The sequence below is a fragment of the Hemitrygon akajei genome, unplaced genomic scaffold, assembly GCF_048418815.1.
Source record: "Hemitrygon akajei unplaced genomic scaffold, sHemAka1.3 Scf000048, whole genome shotgun sequence".
Taxonomy (NCBI): domain Eukaryota; kingdom Metazoa; phylum Chordata; class Chondrichthyes; order Myliobatiformes; family Dasyatidae; genus Hemitrygon; species Hemitrygon akajei.
This window is the reverse complement of record NW_027331934.1, coordinates 3633958-3649715: the sequence shown is the minus strand read 5'-3', so window position 1 is coordinate 3649715 and position 15758 is coordinate 3633958. Positions and strand designations below refer to the sequence as shown.

At 45.5% G+C, this 15758-nt stretch overlaps 2 protein-coding genes across 5 annotated transcripts in view; one reads left to right on the top strand and one right to left on the bottom strand.

Annotated features, from left to right (window-relative positions):
* Positions 1–15758, bottom strand: part of LOC140720891 (NACHT, LRR and PYD domains-containing protein 3-like) — a 1078849-nt gene that overhangs the window by 799335 nt on the left and 263756 nt on the right. The window lies entirely within an intron of this gene.
* Positions 9181–15758, top strand: part of LOC140720957 (uncharacterized) — a 35874-nt gene continuing 29296 nt past the window's right edge. Inside the window, exons 1-3 of one of the 4 annotated variants that reach the window (XM_073035824.1) lie at positions 9181–9342; positions 13069–13241; positions 14382–14555. The gene's annotated coding sequence lies outside the window, so the exon portion shown is untranslated. Of the gene's footprint in view, positions 9343–13068; positions 13242–14377; positions 14556–15758 lie in introns of all 4 variants that reach the window. The other 3 variants (XM_073035823.1, XM_073035826.1, XM_073035825.1) reach the window with 3 other exon arrangements.

Here is a 15758-nt window from a genome sequence, read left to right as displayed (position 1 = left end):
GTATAAATAGAGTGAATGCAAGCAGGCTTTTTCCACTGAGGCCAGGGGAGAATAAACCCAGAGGTCATGGGTTAAGGGTGAAGGGTAAAAGTTTAAAGGGAACATTGGGGTGTCTTCTTCACTCAGAGAGTGGTGGAGGTGTGGAATGAGCTGCCAGATGAAGTGGTGAATGTGGGCTCACTTTTGACATTTAAGAAAAACTTGGACAGGTATGTGGATGAGATGGGTTTGGAGGGATATGGCCCAGGTGCAGGTCATTGGGACTAGGCAGAAAAATGGTTCGGCACAACCAAGAAGAGTCAAAAGGCCTGTTTCTGTGCTGTAATGCTCTATGTTTCTATGGTTGAAATTTCCCAGGGATGAAATGGCTACATGAGGGGGCATAGTTTTAAGCTGCTTGGAAATAGATACCGAGGGGATTTTGGGGTACGTTTTCTACACAGGTAGTGGTGGGTACGTGAAATGCGCTTCCAGACATTTGTGTGAGATTCCCATCTGCATGTTAACAAAGGTTATTTGCGTCAGAGTGTTCAGTTACTGTGGGGCCAGCAGCCCATGCAGCTCAGTGGTAACAGGGAATAATACCAATGGAGAGAGTCAAATTGAGCCAAGTCACAGATTGGAGATGGCAGAAATGTCCCATTCTTATAGAGACAGGAGGAGCATCAGAGAGTTTGATGGTCATTCCAGATACCAGCATTGTGCCCAGTTAGAAGATGATTTCTCTCTCCAACTTGGGATGAACTTCACTGTAACAGTGTGATGTCAGATCACACCTTGACAACTCAAGTGATCTCATCTGAAATGTTGTCCCTACCACCCATTGATGGACTTTGTAAATCTTTTTTACAGGTTAAAAATGACAAGGAATTTGTCTACGGGAATCTCAAACACAACACGCCAGTTTTGCTGTCTTTGTCCAGATATTTAAGAAGTGCAGCAAGGGATTCACACGATCATCCTTCCTGCTGAGACGGTGGGGAGGGATTCACTCTATCATCTAACTCACTGGCATGCCCGTCATTTTACATGGGAGTTCACCTGCTCAGACAGTGGAATGGATTCACTCGGTCATTTCAACTGAAGGTACTTCAGCAAGTTCACACTGGGCAGAGGCCGGTCATCTGCTGAATTTGTGGGAAAGGATTCACTCGGTCATCTGACCTAATGGCTCACCAGCGAGTTCACACTGGGGAGAGGCCGTTCACCTGCTCAGACTGTGGGAAGGGATTCACTCGGTCATCTGACCTAATGGCTCACCAGCGAGTTCACACTGGGGAGAGGCCGTTCATCTGCTCAGACTGTGGGAAGGGATTCATTTCGTCATCTAAGCTGAAGATACATCAGAGAGTTCACACTGGAGAGAGGCCATTCACCTGCTCAGACTGTGGGAAGGGATTCACTCAGTCATCCTACCTACTGGTACACCAGTCAGTTCACACTGGGGAAAGGCCGTTCACCTGCTCAGAGTGTGGGAAAGGATTTACTCAATCATCCACCCTAATGGCTCACCAGCGAGTTCATAGTGGGGAGCGGCTGTTCACCTGCTCGGACTGTGGGAGGGGGTTCACTCGGTCATATAAACTGAAGGTACATCAGCGAGTTCACACTGGAGAGAGGCCATTCACCTGCTCGGACTGTGGGAAGGGATTCACTCAGTCATGTCTACTGAAGTTACATCAGCGAGTTCACACTGGGGAGCGGCCGTTCACTTGCTCAGACTGTGGGAAGGGATTCACTTGCTCATCTCAACTGAAGGTACATCAGCGAGTTCATACTGGGGAGAGGCCGTTCACCTGCACAGTCTGTGGGAAGGGATTCACTTTGTCACCTCACCTACTGAGACACCAGTTAGTTCATACTGGGGAGTGGCCATTCACTTGCTCAGTCTGTGGAAAGGGATTCACTGAATCATCTTTCCTGCAGAGACACCAGTCAGTTCACACTGGGAAGTGGCGGTTCACCTGCTCAGACTGTGGGAAGGGATTCAATCGGTTATCTCACCTGCTGTCACACCAGTCAGCCCATACAGGGAAAGGGCCGTTCACCTGCTCAGTCTGTGGGAAGGGTTTCATTTCGTCATCTCAACTGAAGATACATCAGCGATTTCACACTGGGGAGAGGCCGTTCTCCTGCACAGACTGTGGGAAGGGATTCACTATGTCATCTCATCTGAAGGTACATCAGAGAGTTCACACTGGGGAGAGGCCATTCACCTGCTCAGACTGTGGGAAGGGATTCACTTCGTCATCTCAACTGAAGGTACATCAGAGAGTTCACACTGGGGAGAGGCCGGTCACCTGCTCAGGACTGTGGGAAGGGATTCACTCGGACATCTCAACTACAGAGACACCAGCGAGTTCACACTGGGTAGAGGCCGATTTCATGCTCAGACTTTGGGAAAAAATTCTCTCAGCCAAATCCACCAAATGTGTATCACTGTTGACACTGGGGAGATTCCGTTCACCTGCTGTGAATGTGGGAAGCGATTCACTCAGTGAATTATCCTTGCGTAACTCTCACTTCAGCTAGCAGCTTAATATAAGGGGTGATAGACCCCAGCCTGGCTAAACTTAAGAAATCTCGTTTGGATGGATGCTGTGTTATGTGTCCCCTGCTACAAATCAGTACCCTGAAATAACAGTAAACAATATGTGATTAAACAATTGAGCTTTGTAATTCTTACTTTGACCAGAGGGTTAGTAAAGAAAACAAATAAAAAAAGAAAAAGGGCCCACTCTCTCCATTTGCATTTTCTCATCTCTCCCGACAAAAAAACATGAAAATCACTCTTCCAGACTCACAAGAAAGGACATTTCTGTCATTGGACAGCCCCACACTCCAAAACCCTGTTATCTCTAGTCATAGCCTAAACATTGCTGCTACTGAGAAACCATTACCTCAGCTGGGAAACATTACTGAGAGGTTGTTACATCAGCAGTGAAACCTTACAGCATGTAAGACTTGTGACACACTGCCGGTTCACACTGGGGAGAAAGTTTCAATAAGCTGCAAGCTGGATATTTGTCCATCACCGTTGCTGAATGCAACTTCGAGAGTGACTGTCGGTGCTGAACTCTGCAATTATTGCTGCTGCTCACCACACCCAGTTCTGCACCCTGGTCACTGGGCATGGGAGGAGTTTCATCTGCTGCACATTCACCTTTAATGGGACTGGAGTTTAATATTCTGGGTCTAAGGACAAATAAATCAGTTCTATTTTCACCTCTGTCTCTGGTACTTACTGAATTTATAACACACCTAGTGTACAGTAGAGAATCAACTCAAGCCAGCTGGACGCTGCCAGTGATTCAGTTCCACGACAGTCCTTTTAAATCCTCCCCTGTTGTTCATCTCTCGCTCTCCCTGGATGGTGAGATCCACCACTGGATCCATCATCCAGTGGTGACGGATTCCAAACAGACACCACTCTGTGGTGAAGAGGTTTCCTTTGAGTTTTCTGCAGAGTGAAGAAGTCGAAGAGAAGGAAATCAGAAGTGGGGCGTGGCAATGTCAGAGTAGAAACATTTTGAAGCTGATTGACAGAGAAAATCTTTTGTTTGTCTGACTGATGACACGAACAATACCTGTGGTGAAGTGCTCCACTGGTCGAGGAACATGTGTGTGTTGGGAAATGCTTTATCTATTAAGGGAGTTGTTCCTGCTTGTTTATCTTGTAATATTGTATCCGGATGGTTATTATGGATTGTCCTATTCTAAATAACGTATTGCTTAATGTATAATTTTGTCACCATCTCATCTTCTCAGATCGTTGGGATGTCTCCCATGGAGGGTCATACTCATTCCACTGGTTAATGTTTTCTTCCAGAGTGATGATTCATTTTTCTGAATTGGCCTCTCATTTAAGATTTCCAGTCTGTATTTCTTATCACAATTGCATATACACACATGGAGTGCTGAATCCAGTTCATTTTTGATGAAAATATATATACCTAGAAGTTTTATCTGACTATCTGTGATATTTTTTATTTCATGTGTGTTATTTCTCTTCCTCCATCTGTCCAAGGTAGTGTTAATCTCAGTGGGTTTGAGTGTAAATAGTCTTTTCTAAAGCTTTCTTAAGTTCTTGTTTATCTTCTAAATTTTACTGATTGTAAATGGGACCAAGATATTTTTATTAAAAAAAAATGTCGATGTCAGTATTGCTGAAAGTGTTTATTGCCTGTGTTGTATTTGTTAATTACTGAGCTCTATTTGGTAGTTTTTTTTAAAGCCTTGAACTGAATTTTGTCAAAGGTTTTCCCTATTTTGCACTACTTTCTATTTCTTCACTTGTTGATATTCCAGATACGTGGGTATCAAGAGTCCGGTGAAGGGTCTTGGCCCGAAATGTTGATTCCCATCCATAGATGCTGCCTGACATGCTGAGCTCCTCCAGCAGTTTGTGTGTGGCTCTCTAGATTTCTAGCATTTGCAGGTCCTTTTGTTTCCCAGATACTTATATGTTTCTTGAAAGAAGAAGCCAAGAACAAGCTGGTAGTGGGGTTGTGTGGCTCTGTTGGTAAAATATTAAATAAAATCATTAGAAAGAAGTGGCATAGGGTTGGAAGGTGTAAAATCTGTGGGTAGAATTAAGGAACAGCAAATGTAAAAAAGAATCCCTGATGAGAATTGTACAGAGACCCCCAAACAGTAGTAAGTATGTGGTCCTCAAATTACAATGGGAGATAGAAAATGCATGCCAAGAGGGCAATGTTACAGTAGTCATGGGGATTGTCATGCAGGTGATTAGGAAAATTGGGATGGTGTTGGTCTCAAGAGGAGGAATTCCTTGAATGCCTACAAAATGCTTTTTTAGAGCAGCTCATGATTGAGCCCACTTGGGGGTCAGCTATTCTGGATTGGGTGTTGTAATAAACCAGAATTAATTAGGTCACTTAAGTCCAAAGAACCTTTAGGGGTAAGTGATCTTAATGTGATCAATTCACCCTGACATTAGAGAAGGAGAGCTAAAGTCAGATGGAATAAAGAGAATTAGAGAGGCACGAGAGAAAATTGGTCAAAATTGATCTAAAAAAACATGGGCCGGGACGAAAACAGAGCAGCAATGTCTGGAATTTTTGGAAGGCACAGGATATATACAGTGGCATGCAAAAGTTTGGGCACCCCTGTTCAAAATTTCTGTTACTGTGAATAGCTAAGCGAGTAAACGATGACCTGATTACAAAAGGCATAAAGTTAAAGATGACACATTTTTTTATATATTTTAAGCAAGATTACATTTTTTATTTCCATCTTTTACAATTTCAAAATAACAGAAACGGAAAAGGGCCCGAAGCAAAAGTTTGGGCGCCCTGCATGGTCATTACTGAGTAGCACCCCCTTTGGCAAGTATCACAGCTTGTAAACACTATTTGTAGCCAACCAACAGTCTTTCAGTTCTTGTTTTAGTAAATTTCTGGGTTCACTCATAAGTACAAAGTACTGACTGTGGAAATTACAAATGAGAATATTATTCGAGTCACAGAGAGCAGCAGTACCGAAACAGGCCCTTCTAGTCCATGCTGACCTGTTTTTGTTGTTACTGCCTGGTTCCAACTACCTGCACCAGAGCCTCCATACACCTCCCATCCACGTCCTCACCCAAATTCCTCTTTAGTGTCTAAATCAAACCCACATCCTCCACTTCCACTGGCAGCTCATTCCACACTCTCACCAACCTCCGAGTGAAGAATTCCCCTTCAGATTCCCCGAAAATAATTCACTTTTACCCTGAACGTATGTCCAATGTCAGGGTGAGAGGGAGGACGGGGCAGAGAGGGAAGACAGTAAGGGGAGGGGGTGTTTGAGTGTGGAGAGGGAAACAGAGCGAAGAGTTTATACTTAATATCTTTCAGGAAAATGTAATTGAACTTGCTGCAAACCTACTCTCCATATCCTGTACATTCTTAACCAAATTATTGATCTAGATGACAATAATAGTTGATGTTCGATGTAAATGTTATTATCAGAGTACATATATGTCACTACATACAACCCTGAGATGTTTTTCCTACAGAACACTTAGCAAAATCTTTAGAATAGTAACAGGATCAATGAAAGATCAAGTGGAGCATAGAATTCAACAAACTGTGCAAATGCAAATATAATTAAATATCAATGAGTAATGAGAGCAATGGGGTGTAACCTGGGGAACCTCACTAGGCCCGGGCCTCGAGTCCAATAAACAGCCTCCCACCATCACTCTCTGCTCCCTACCATCAAGACAACTGTGCATCCAGTGAGCCAGCTCTCCCTGGATCCCGTGTGATCTGACTTTCCACAGCAACTTACCATGTGAACCTTATTAAAGGCCTCCCTGATGCCCATATCGGCCCCGATCCTGGGACAGAGGTGTCACCGATCAGAGGGCATGGATTTAAGCAGAGCATGAAGAGGTTTAGAGGGATCTGAGGAAGAGATTTCTCACTCAGAGGGTAGCTGAAATCTGGAACACACTGCCCGAGGTGGTGGTGGAGGCAGGTCCCTTCACAACATTTACGAAGTGGATGAGCATTGAAACTGCCGAGATACAGTCGGCTATGAACCAAGTGCTGATAAATGGGACCAGTGTAGACAGTGAGTGGATGGTCAGAACAGGTATGGCCGGCCAAAGCCTGTTTCCGTGCTGTGTGATCCACCACTCCGGACATGCTAAATTAACGATGCAAGGCATTGATTTCAAAACTCCACACCCCTTTCCAACCTGAAGTAAACCAGACTGCACCCCTTTGTCACCACTGGGAATATCTGTTTCTGTCAAGGTAACATACAAATTGATCACTTTTGCTAAACAACTGACAATTGATGGTTTCTGTGTCTTCTTCCATTAATGTTGCTGCCTTACAGCAAAACTAACCCTCTCACTGTGTCAGAATCAGTGATTAAATCAGACTCCAAACACTGTGCTTCATCCCTGCACGTTATAACTGGAACCATCTCACTGAGGGTCTGATGGAGACATGGGATCACATCTCCCCTGCTTCTGACATTTCAAATACTCTCAAAATGGTTTTCTGATTCAGTCTGAAGGTTATGGTACATTCAGCTCATCGTCAGACCTGACAAACCGTGTCTTCCCACAGCTGGTTCCAACTGTTGGGTGTGTCCTCTTTCCTCCACCTCCAGGGAAGCTGCATCTCCACACAAACTCCTCACTGGAGACGACTGTCTGTACCCGTGACACAGGAAATCACATCACTGTCACTCTCCTGATCCCGTGTCTGACCTGCTCACCTCCCGGTATCCTCCCTCAACAAGCCTCTTCCTCAGTCACCATCTGTGAGATTATTTAAAAATACAATCACTGTAGAACGAATCTATCAGGCAGCTCCTGTACCCCTCCATCCCGGACGATGGTTTGCTGGTTAAAACTCTCTTTCCTCAGCCCCTTCCCTATTCCCTTTCCCTTTGCAAACTCCAGATATGCCAGCTGAAACCGAATCCACTGTGAGGACATTTATATCTCACAGGAGGAGGTAGAAACCCGTGTTGTTTCTCTGATACAGAGGTCACTGAAACCACCACTCAGCCGGCCGGGCAGCATCTATCAGAGAGAAAAAACACACTCCCACCCCCCGCATAAAACAATGCAATCAGAGGTTTATGATCATTTCAATATTAAAAGATTGCCCTGACACAAACTGATGAAATGCCTCACAAGGAAACAAAATGCTGAGCAATTCTTTTTCAATCTGGGCATAACGTGTTTCTGGATCAGATAATGAACGAGTTGCATGTGCCACTTGTAGCCATTCCTTATCATGTTGTGATCATTTTCAACATCAATAGATTCCCCAGAGGAAATCGGAATGAAAATGTTTGGACACCAGGAAGTCCGCTCGGAGCGGATAGTTCAAAGGTTAATTTATTATCAAAGCAGTATCCGTAAACAATTCTTGAGCTTTTTTTCTTCTCCAGAAAACCACGAAACAAAGAGCGAGCATGAAAGTCGTTCAGAGAGAAAAATCAAACCCCCACCTCAACCCCCGCATCAAAAAGACAGCATCCCGATCTTCAAACCCCCAAAATCCACCCCTCCCGCACAAAAGGGAACAATATCGTCGACCGCCACACCCCCCCCCCCCCCCCCAAACACTCCTACCCCGCACAACTGCGGAGGAGCCGGTGTCACCAGTGTGGAGGCGGCCGCATCGGGAGCAGCGGACACAACGGGCGACCCTGGAAGATTCACAGGTGAAGTGTCGCCTCACCTGGAAGGATGTTTGGACAACGGAGAGAGTTCGACCGTCCGGCCCTTTCACTGTGACACCCCGAACTCCACATCAAATCCGTCCAACGAATCTGGGTGAACTTTAATGACCAATAAATATCATTCCTCTCAGCGATCAGCTGTCTGAGTGATTCCCTGACTCTGAGAGGAAGGGGTATCTATGGTCCACACTGTCAGGGTGTTGAGTTCACCAGGAGACAAAGACTGCAGGGACGAGAGGTTTTCTGTTGACTAATACACTGTGTGTGGACCCCGCTGGCAATTCTGGTGTTGTGACCCGAATCGAGACAAACCCCACGCTGCCCACTCCACCAACTACACGGCACAGCCGGACACATAACAGGGGACTTTACATCCCACAACACTGGATTCAGTGATGAAACCCGTGATTAATGTTGTTGTCCCACCGAAAAATCCATTAAAGTGGCTTTTAAATACGAGCGCTCCCCCACAGGTGACGTCACACAGCTACCCCCCCACTCGCCTGACGTCACACATGGGCTCCCCACACCGGGATCTGCCCTGACGGGCGCGGTGTGTTACGTCACCCACGTACTGCTGTGCTCGAGCTTTATCGGTTTAACGGCTGGGCTAATAATTAAGTGTTTATAAACATAGACTGATTTAACTGAAACCCGCACATTTCCTGTGTGGGTCTGAATTGTGTGTCGGGATGGGATGGGAATCGAAATTATAACGCTGAGAACTCTGTGACCTGGGGGTGGAGGGAAAGGGATCGGGGAAGATATGGAGGGAAAAACTAAATACGTGTCTGGTGTAAATATGGAAATAATATAGGGAAATAATGAAATAATTTGGGAAATGCGGCGGTGCGTCGGGCAATATGTGAAGGGGGAGGAACAGTCACCGAGTCACGTGATCCTGTTTTACCGCAGATCGTCAGCAGTTTCCGAGGCTCCGCCCAACGCCCGTGACGCAATAAGCACATTGCGCATGCTCACATTCCCGGGAAAGGCAGTGTTGTTTTTTCGTTCTTTGTGAAAGCGGGACGGCGGTGAGATCGGGATCGGGAGGGGCTTCTCGCCCCCTTGGATGGGGAGCCGGAGACGGATTATTCTCTGCGGGGCAACACCAACAATTTCCCTTCGGTGAGTATTGAAGCCGGTCCCGAGTGGGGAGGTCTGACGTTGGGTAGTGAGTTAACTTTCCCGAACTCAAACAAGAGAAAATCTGCAGATGCTGGAAATGCGAGCAACGCGCACAAAATGCTGGAGGAACTCAGCAGTCCGGGCAGCATCTAGGGGAAGAATACAGTCGACATTACCGGCCGAAACCCTTCGGCAAGACTGGAGAATAAAAGGTGGGGGTGGGGAGGGAGAGAGAAACACAAGGTGATCGGTGAAACCTTAAGGGGGAGGAGATGAACTTTCCCGAACTGGCGGCCTCGCCTCGCTTCCTTCACAGAATCTGCCGGGGTCGGTCCGGGTTGTGAGACCTTCACACCGAACCGTCTGAGATGAGCCGCCGCTCAGCCCCTGTTGTTCTGGTCCTATTAGCAGGATGACGTAAACATGTTTCTATATTGTCACTGACAGAGAATCGTATAGTGTGTGTTCCGTGTGTTATCTGAATGTACTTGCCTGTGATGTTGCCACAAGTCAGTGTTTCTCTGTACCTGTACCTTCCCGTACTTGTGCACTTGGCAATAAATTCAACAGGTCCTGAGAAATCTCAGTGAGATTTGATTAGTGATGATCATCTTGGCAGCTCGGTAGGTCGAATGTATGCGACAGTACACTGTTAAATGCAAAACCCTGAACAGTGTCGATGATCAGAGGGATCTTAGACTCCAAGTTCATCGCTCCCTGAAAGAGACTGCACAGATTGATCGGGTGGTTAAGAAGGCAAATGGCATGGTTGTCTTTATTAGTTGAAGCATTGAGTTCAAAAGTCATGAAGTTGTGTTGCAGCTTTATAAAACTAGTTAGACCACATCTGGAGTGTTTCACACAGTTCTGGTCGCCCCCATTCTCGGAAGGATGTCGGGGCTTTGGAGTGGGCGCAGAAAAGGTTTACCAGGATATTGCCTGGATTAGAGGGCCTGAGCTATAACGGGAGGTTGGACAAAATTGTGTTGTTTTCTCCGGAGCCGTGCCACCTGGGCTGAGACTGGATAGACGTTTATAAGATTACCAGAGGATTAGAAGCCATGTCTCAGAAAGGCAGCGTCCATTATCAAGGACCTCCAGCACCCAGGGCATGTGGTTTTCTCAATGTTACCAGCAGGTAAGGAGGTACAGAAGTCTGAAGGCTCACACTCAGTGATTCAGGAACAGTTTCTTCCACTCTGCCATCCGATTGCTAAATGGATATTGAACCCTTGAACACTACCTCACATTTAAAATATATAGTATTTCTGTTTGTTGCACGATTTTTAATGTATTCACAGAAACAAAGAAAACCTACAGCACAATACAAGCCCTTCGGCCCACAAAGTTGTGCCAACATGTCCCTACCTTAGGAATTACTATGGTTACCCATAGCCTTCTATTTTTCGAAGCTAGTATTTCTTTATTTTTCTCCAGTGTCTCCAGGTACCTATACAAAAGACCATATTCTACCCTCCTCCACCACCGTTGCCGGTAGCCAATTCCACACACTCACCAGTCTCTGAGTAAAAAAACTTATCCGTAACATTTCCTCTGCAACTACTCCCCAGCACCTTAAACCTGTGCTGTCTTTTCATAACCATTTCAGACCTGGGAAAAAGTCTCTGACCATCCACACGATCAATGCCTCTCATCATCTTATACACCTCTATCAGGTCACCTCTCATCCTCCGTTGCTCCAAGTAGAAAAGGCCGAGTTCACTCAAACTATTCTAATAAGGCATGCTCCCCAATCCAGGCAACATCTGTGTAAATATCCTCTGCACCATTTCTGTGGTTTCCACATGCTTCGTGTAGTGAGGCAACCAGAATTGTGCACATTGGGGTGTGACCAGCATCACATATAGCTGCAACATTACCTCTCGGCTCCTAAATTCAATCCTACGATTGATGAAGGTCAATGTATCATATGCCTTCTTAACCACAGAGTCAACCTGCGTAGCAACTTTGAGTGTCCTATGGACTGGGACCCCAGGATCCCTCTGATCCTCCACACTGCCAAGAGTCTTACCATTAATGTTATATTCTGCCATCATGTTTGACCTAACAAAATGAACCACTTCACACTTATCTTGGTTGAACTCCATCTGCCACTTTTCAGCCCATTTTTGCATCCTATCAATGTCCCGCTGTAACCTCTGACAGCCCTCCACACTATCCACAACTCCCCCAACCTTTGTGTCATCAGCAAACTTGCTAACCCATCCCTCCACTTCCTCATCCAGGTCATTTATCAAAATCACAAAGAGTAAGGGTCTCAGATATACTGTAAATGATTTAGTTGTTTATTTTTATTATTTTATTTTGGTTTTTTTCCCTTTTATAATATGTATTGCATTGAACTGCTGCTGCACAGTTTTCAAATTTCATGACACACACTGGTGATAATAAACCTGATTCTGATTCTGAGTGGACAGACAATCTATTTTTCCTGGGTGTTGAAATGTTTAATATATTTAAGGTGAGAGGAGATGTAAGCAGCTACGGTAGTTTGTTTCTTTACACAGAACGGTGGGTAGCTGGAAAACTCTGCCTGGGGTGGGAGACCCGACTGGTCACGTGATCCCGTTTGCCCCACCAATTTAACAGCAGATGGGCAGCACCAGTGCATCTGTTTCCGAGGCCCTGCCCTCCGGATGATGTGACACTCACTTCGCGCATGTTCACTGTCTCCGGCCGGGCGGTGTTTTCTTTTCCGCTCAGTGCTGAAGTGCATCATCTGTGGGATTGAGGGAAGGGTCCTCACCTCCTGGGTGGGGGAGCCAGGGGTCGGGATCACTGTCTGTGGGCCGAAGATATCGCGTGAGTATTGAGACTGATCCCAAGCGGGGAGATCCGATGTTGGCCGTGTGCCCCGAACTGAGGACCAATTACTCATTTATTTTCTGATTATCTGGACTGGTCAAAAATGTGTAGACTTCACTTAATCTGCATTGAATGATCCAAACCTGGAGCCCAGGCGGTCTATTTCCGCAGAGTTGAAATGGGAGACCCACCAACAGGTCACGTGAGGCTGTTTACTGTCGATCTGCCCTGCCCTTCACTTTGTGATGCAAGATGACGTGGTGTGTGCTCAGAGTCCCCGGGTGGGTCAGGATACTTCCCCTATGTTGTGTTGGGGGATCTGACATTGGTCACTGAGTCCCGTTAACTTCCCCCAACTCACCTCGTTTCCTGAGGTTGCTCACATTTGTCCTTGAGCTTTATGGCTGTTGTGTCTTCTCCCGGACTGGGGTGGGTGAGAAAGGAGAATGTCCCAGGTTGTGGGGATCTTTGATTTCACTGCCTGCTTTACCGAGGGACTGGGAAGTCTAGGGAGGAAGAGTGGTTTCTGTGATGTGCACGTGGCCAAGTGGTTAAGCAATCTGAAGGTCATGAGTTCGAGCCTCAGGCCAGGCAGTGCTTTGTATCCTTGAGCATGGCACTTAACCACACATTGCTCCTGCACGTTTATAGCCCAGATGGATCAAATCACCTAATCCTGTTCCTGTGTCTTATGTATTACCATGACAGAATGATGGCTCCTTCTTATCCCATATTGTTTTGTGATGTGTGAGGGACAATAAAAGATTGTTCACTGAGATGATTATATTTGGCTTCAACGTTTAAATTTCAGTGAGTTTTGTTCTTAGTAACATTAAGCAGAAATGTTTGGTTCTCCTTTTCATTGTTAATGTGCTTCATTATCTCTCTGGTTAATGTTAGACCTGCGGTGAGAGGTTTATTGGAAGAAAAACCCCAACTGGAAGCAAACCATGGCTAAAGATGTGGGAATAGCAACAAGTGAACTGGCCCGAGGACTGAGAGCATCAACTGGAGAGAAGAACTCTGAATCAGCTGACTTGGAGTTCCCAGTGAGTCAGTGAGGAGGAAGTTTGGTGAGTCTCATTTACTCAAACACTGGTCCTTTATACATTATATACCTGTACAATAGAAGGTGGGAAATAGTTGGTGAGACTGAATGTGCCCAGAAGAACCATTTATGCCTCTGTCAGACACAGTTGCAATCACACCAGGTCTGGTAATGTGCTTCCAGCAGCCCAGCCCTTTAAAATCACTCACATTTTGTGGAAGTCAAATCTGGATAAAGTGGTGGAAATCGGGCAGAATCTCAAGTTGCTGGAGATCTGCACTAAAAACTGAAAATGTTTGACGTCATTCTGACAAAATGTTATTAACCTGAATTGTAAAGATTGTTCCTCTCCCCACAGCTGTTCCTTACATGCTGAGCAGTTTGGTAATACCAATTTCTTTTTATTACATTCACTCTGGATTGGTTTATGTTTCCTGAAATGTACCGGTTTCAATATGGACATGGAAATGGCTCACTCTTTGATAGTAGAACAGTAAAGTAACCACAACTTTTCGCTGCAAATTACCCTGGTGCCAATTAGTTTGTTATTCCTAGAAATGTGTTCAGTACAGTTGTTGTGAACAAGGTTTACAAGAATAATCTCAGGAATGTTCGGCATTATGTATGAGGAGCATTTGATTGTTTTGGACCTGTGCTCAATGGAGTTCAGAGGGACGGTGGGGGTGGTGGGGGATGTTTGGTTAAGTAAACCTACCAAATGCTGAAAAGCCTGGATACAGTGGACATGGAGAGCATATTTCCATTAGACTGTGATCTGACAGCACAGTCTCGGAATAAAGAAGCTTCCCTTTAAAACTGAGTGGAGAAAAAAATTTGGCCAGAAGATGTCTGATCTGTGGAATTTGTTGCCACAGAGGTTGGTTGAGGCTGCCATTTGGGTATATTTATGACAGAGATTAACATAGTCATGATTGGTGAGTAGCTCAGGGTTACAGGAGGAAGGCAGGAATATGGTGTTGGAATGAAAATTAGCTGTGGTTAAATGGTGGGGCAGACCAGATGGATCGAATCACCTAATTCTGTTCCTGACTGAATGATGGCTCCTCCTTATCCCATATTGTTTTGTTCTTCGTAACATTAACCAGAAATGTTTGTACTCCTTTTTATTGTTATTGTGCTTCATTGTCTCTCTGGTTAAAGTTAGACCTGCAGTGAGAGGTTTATTTGAAGAAAAACACCAACTAGAAGCAAACCACGGCTGAAGACGAGGGAACAGCAACAAGTGAACCAGCCTGAGGACTGAGAGCATTAACTGGAGAGAAAGCCTTCTGACTCAAGAGACTCTGAGATTCCATTGATTCAGTCAGGAGAAAGTTTGGTGAGTCTCATTTACTCAAACACTGGTCCTTTAGACATTACATACCTGTATAAGGGAAGGTGGGATATAGTAGGAGTGAGACTGAAAGTGCCCATAAGTACCAGTTATGTCTCTGTCAGACCCAGTTGCAATCACTCCAGGTCTGGTAATGTGCTTCCAGCAGCCCAGCCCTTTAAAACCACTCCCATTCTGTGGAAGTCGAATCCGGATAAAGTCACTCAGAGACCGTATAGTATAGACCCTTTATTCCAAGCACCCGGGGCTTACTCAGTTAGTCGCTCAAACAGGAACAGTCTGTGACTGTACCCACCAAATCCACTAACTGACTAACAATTCCCCTTACACCACAGATATCTCCATCCAGATACCCCCCACACAAGACAGGCTTGAGCCAAAGATATAGACAATAGGTGCAGAAGTAAACCATTCGGCCCTTCGAGCCTGCACCGCCATTTTGAGATCATGGCTGATCATCTACTATCAATACCCAGTTCCTGCCTTGTCCCCATATCCATTGATTCCCCTATCCATAAGATACCTATCCAGCTCCTCCTTGAAAGCATCCAGAGAACTGGCCTCCACTGCCTTCCGAGGCAGTGCATTCCAGACCCCCACAGCTCTCTGGGAGAAGAAGTTTTTCCTTAACTCTGTCCTTAATGACCTACCCCTTATTCTCAAACCATGCCCTCTGGTACTGGACTCTCCCACCATCTGGAACATATTTTCTGCCTCCATCTTGTCCAATCCCTTAATAATCTTATATGTTGCAATCAGATTCCCTCTCAATCTCCTTAATTCCAGCGTGTACAAACCCAGTCTCTCTAACCTGTCTGCGTAAGACATTCCTGCCATCCCAGGAATTAACCTTGCGAATCTACGCTGCACTTCCTCTACAGCCAGGATGTCCCTTCCTTAACCCTGGAGACCAAAACTGTACACAATACTCCAGGTGTGGTCTCACCAGGGCCCTTTACAAATGCAAGAGGATTTCCTTGCTCTTGTACTCAATTCCCTTTGTAATAAAGGCCAACATTCCATTAGCCTTCTTCACTGCCTGCTGCACTTGCTCATTCACCTTCAGTGACTGATGAACAAGGACTCCTAGATCTCTAAGTATTTCTCCCTTACCTAACTCTACACCATTCGGATAATAATTTGCCTTCCTGTTCTTACTCCCAAAGTGGATAATCTCACACTTATTCA